Source organism: Hevea brasiliensis, unplaced genomic scaffold (genome assembly GCF_030052815.1).
Source record: "Hevea brasiliensis isolate MT/VB/25A 57/8 unplaced genomic scaffold, ASM3005281v1 Scaf317, whole genome shotgun sequence".
NCBI lineage: Eukaryota > Viridiplantae > Streptophyta > Magnoliopsida > Malpighiales > Euphorbiaceae > Hevea > Hevea brasiliensis.
In genome coordinates this window covers 24,218-28,700 of record NW_026614826.1, presented here as the reverse complement: position 1 = coordinate 28,700, position 4,483 = coordinate 24,218, and positions in this window count along the sequence as shown.

Below are 4,483 nucleotides of genomic sequence, written 5' to 3'. Positions count from 1 at the left end.
TGTGTACCATCAATTGCACCAATAAAGTCCTATAGAGAGTGCATAAAATAATAAGATACAAATTGTTTTAAGATATTTAAAAAAGACTGAAATAAAAACACATTACCTTAAAATGAGGCATATATCTTCTATCATTTAAAATCTCTGGTGGTGTTTCACTGAACTCAGGGTCTATAGGCTTTATTATATCCATTGACATCAGACAGACAACATGTAATACTTGCCTAAAAACTTGACTAATTGTTTCACCAGAGTGTTGAAATCTTTCTAGTGTATGCCTATTTGGTGTATTAAGGACAAGAGTGTATAGAAATATTACAACTTTTTCAATCACAGACATCTTTTTTGATGATTTCAACCCATATTTACTTTCAAAGTCAGAAACATAATTGGATCATTATATATTTATCCATTCTAAATATATTAATACAGGGATCTAGATGGTCTTGTAATACTTCCAACAACCATTTTAAACCTGATTGGTAAGAAACCATACAAGTCTCTTTATATATATATATATATATATTTATAAAAATATTAAGTGATAGCACTAGTTGCCAAGTTTCATCATCATCATCAAGAGCATGCAATGTTTCCTCCTCTTCATCATTATTATAAGTTTGTATATCAATATCCAAATCTAGAAAGAACAACATAAGTATATTATTATTAATTTGCAAGCTAAATTAATATAATTAAAACAACATGTATATTAAAAATTAATATACTGTAATATAAAATTTTAAAATAGTTAAATAATTTTTAATTATATATATATTAATAATATTAAAAATTGAATATTTTAAAAATATTAATTTGAACTGGCCAATGACAGCTCCAAACGAGCCTGGAAGAAAACTTTGTAAGGAATGTAAAGTTTTGAGCTTATAAAAATCTCAAAAATGTTAATTTTTTTTTAATTCATCGGGTGTTTGATTGGTTTTATTTTTAAAAGGTTAAAATTATTTTTTTGAATAAAATCATCACTTTACATATTATTGATAAAAAGAGTTTAGAAAAAATTAATTTGTTATTTTAATATTTTTATGAGTAAAATTTATTAAATTTAATTTAAATTATTTTTTAATACCTTTTAATTAGTGTATTTTAAAAAATAATTATTTTAATAATAATTTCAACAATAACATTAAATAGACTTTAAATTTATAGGCGAAAGAAGTTTATATTATATTAAATTATTTTATTTTACTTTAAAAATTATTTTTACACCTTTTTTAAACATATTGTTAGAAGAAAAAATGGTGATTCAAGTACAGAATTACATGAAGAGTTTATATGATATTGCTGTTAAAATTATTGTTAGGAAAAATAAAATTTTAAATATGTTAGAGGATATTAAAAATTAATTTAAAATTAATTTTAATATATTTTAAGTATAAAAATTTTTAAATAATAAAATAGTCTAAAATAATACTTTTTTCTAAAAAGTATTTTTTCTGACTCAAAATCTCAATGCTAAAATGTTGATTGTAATTTTCAAAATAGATTTAATTTTAATTAATTTAAAATAAAAATCAAATAGAATTAATTAAAATTGATGTAACACCCCAAAATTTTAAATTTTATTATTTTATGAGCATTTTTGGTATTTTAATTTTATTTAAATTTTTGAAAATTTTTTTGAGATTTTTCGGATTTTAAAATCGGGTTCGATTTTCCGAAAATATAAACTTTGATGATTTTTAAAAATTAATTTAAAGACCACGTGGCAAAACTAAAAATATATTTGGAATCTACAAATTTTTCTGAGTTTTCTGAAATTTTTTTCGGAATTTTTGGACCTCGTTTTCGGTCCCGAGGCATAGTAAAAATTTAAAATTTTGTATCCTGAATCGAACCGGCCGAATCGAACCTGATCGGATCGGACCGGTCGAATCGGACCGGCCTTTTTCTTTTTCTTCTTCCCTTCCCCGCGCGCGTCGACCTCTCTCCCTTCTCTCTCTCTTTTCTCTCTCCTCCCTCCTCCCCTTGCCGCGCCGCCGCCTCCCCTGCCTTCCCACCTCGCCGGCGCCTCACCTCGGGCCTTCCCCACGGCGGCCGCGCACTGGGCAGCCGAAACGGCCTCTGAAGGGACGCGCAGCGCGCGCGCGACGCTTGGACTTCCCGGCCAAAATCCGGCCGATCCGGCCACCAATTGGACCGGGTCTTGTGTCTAAAATCATCTACTCAGCGAGAGCTTTCCATAGACACAAAGAACGCCGAAATCCATTGAGCAGTTTGTCCAATTTTTATCTGGGAAGTTTTAGCCCATTTTGACTTTCGGGCTAGATTTCTCGCAAACCGTGAATCCCACGAGAAAACCGAGAGTACCAGAGCGCTCCATTCGTCGAGAGCTTCGCGGAGACATAAATTTCAAATTTTTCGGACACCATTTTTCGGTGGGTCCCACGGAACTTCGCAGTGTTTTTCCGAGCATTAAATGAGCTTAGAAAATTCTAAAAAAATTTATGTACTAACCCCCGTGTTGTGGACTTCGTGTAGGTATCCTCAATTCGCGGAAATTCGACAGTTGTCCGGTGCGTGAATTTGCGGCGAACACTTCTGGAAAAGTCTCCAATTGGATCGAGATTTTGGCTATCCCCATTGTCGACGTTAAGCGCGTTCCGAGAAGTCGGAATCGGCAAAGGTAAACCGAACCTTGCTTTTTAATTTTCTAGTGCTTAAATAGGATTAAAAATCCATAAAATATTCGTGGTAGCTTAGAAAATTATGATTCTTTTTACAATAGCCTAGTAATATTGCTAAGGACATGGGCAAATTTTTAGAATTTTTAGAGCTTGTTTGGGTAGTTTTTGCAAGAATGATCAATTATAAGGACTAAATTGAAATTTTACATATTGTGATGGATGACTGATTTGATGGGCCCAGGAGGGGCTGTGTGATGTGATTGAATGGTGGATATATGAGTTGCGAATATAGAAGTGTGTTTTGAGCCCTTTTGCAGGTTGGGTAGGTCCTAGATATAGGGGAGACTCTGCCGGATTTTCGGCACGACTTAGGACGCATTTGGTCTTTTTCTTTGTTTGTATGGAGTCAAATTTATTAAATGATTGTAATAAAATTATCAGGTGAGCCGGGACAACCTTCTTCCTCCGCCCAGCCACCTCAGTGACCACCGTCAAGTCTGTGAGTAAAATATTAATTTTAATTGTAATTTCGATATTATTATATGTTCAAGCATGCCCATGCATCACTTATATGCATATATTTATATAGTTAAACTCTAGGCACGCTTTATGTTGCATTCACAACTGTTAACGTGCCATGGATGTTGTTGTGGTAATTTGGAGCAGTGTGCGTGCGTTGGTGTGTGTGTGATGTGGTGTGGACTATGGACAGGAAAGGTAGTCACGGCTTGAGTTCTTCGTTGGAACCCGATCCTTTGGGGGGTAGTCACGGCTTGAGTTCTTCGCTGGGACCCCCGATTTGGTTTATTAAGCGAAAGTCCGACTTGAGTTCTTCGCTGGCACCAGGTTGGATTTAAGAGAGCTGTATAGGGGATCAGCTCCCATATATTATGATTGATACTACTCGGTGTGTGAGTGCTCCAAATTACCTTTTTGATGTTATGATGTGAAAATGTTGTTGATGTTGCATTTCACTCTACAGGGTGCATTAGTTTTAGATAGTTATAGAGATTATGGTTAAAATTGATATTTTACTCTCTGAGTAACGCTCACTCTGCTCAATATTTTTCAACTACAGGAGGATAATTTTTTTTTAAGGTTAACCTGCTTTTCTCCCTCGCAGGTCGTTTATCAATATTTGTGTAATTCTATGAATTTCTAGAATTTCCGCATGTGTTAGAAACCTTCATTTAAATTGGACTTGTAATATAAGTTCTTATTATGGACCTGTAAAATTATTATATGCATGTTTGATGGACAGGATGAGGGAGCTAAGCTCCCATTTATCTTTTTGATGATATGAGTATGTGGAGGGTGAGCTGAGCTCCCCAATGGGTTGTTTATTATGTTTACAGGTCGGGTGAATAAAAAACTCCCCGTTGAAAGGTCCACTTTATGGCCGGGTTCTGTTCGGTTGGTTTCTTGAAATTGGGCCCAAATGGGCCTTAGAATTGGGTTAATGAATAGTTAGGCTTACTACGGGCCTCGGGGGCTTTAGGCTGGCCCAGGTCCTAGTGCCGGTTCGGCCCATAGGTTGAGTCGTGACAAATGTGGTATCAGAGCTTAGGCTCTAGATTCTTAGGGATTGATTATCTAAAGTGTTGGGAAGAGTCTAATAGGAGTCACATGTGGAAAAATATGGTCCACATTCGTCTTGCATTATCATTTTTGCTTCTAGTTTCTGCTCCATATATTGTGTATAAATATGAGTCTATAGAGCTGTGTGATGTGCAGTTTTGAATTTTGTGGGCTAATGTCTGAATTTCGTGAAAATACGTAGAAGCGGAGAGCCGCCACCGCACTGTAACCAGCAGTTGCTCGACGAGGTGTCAAGA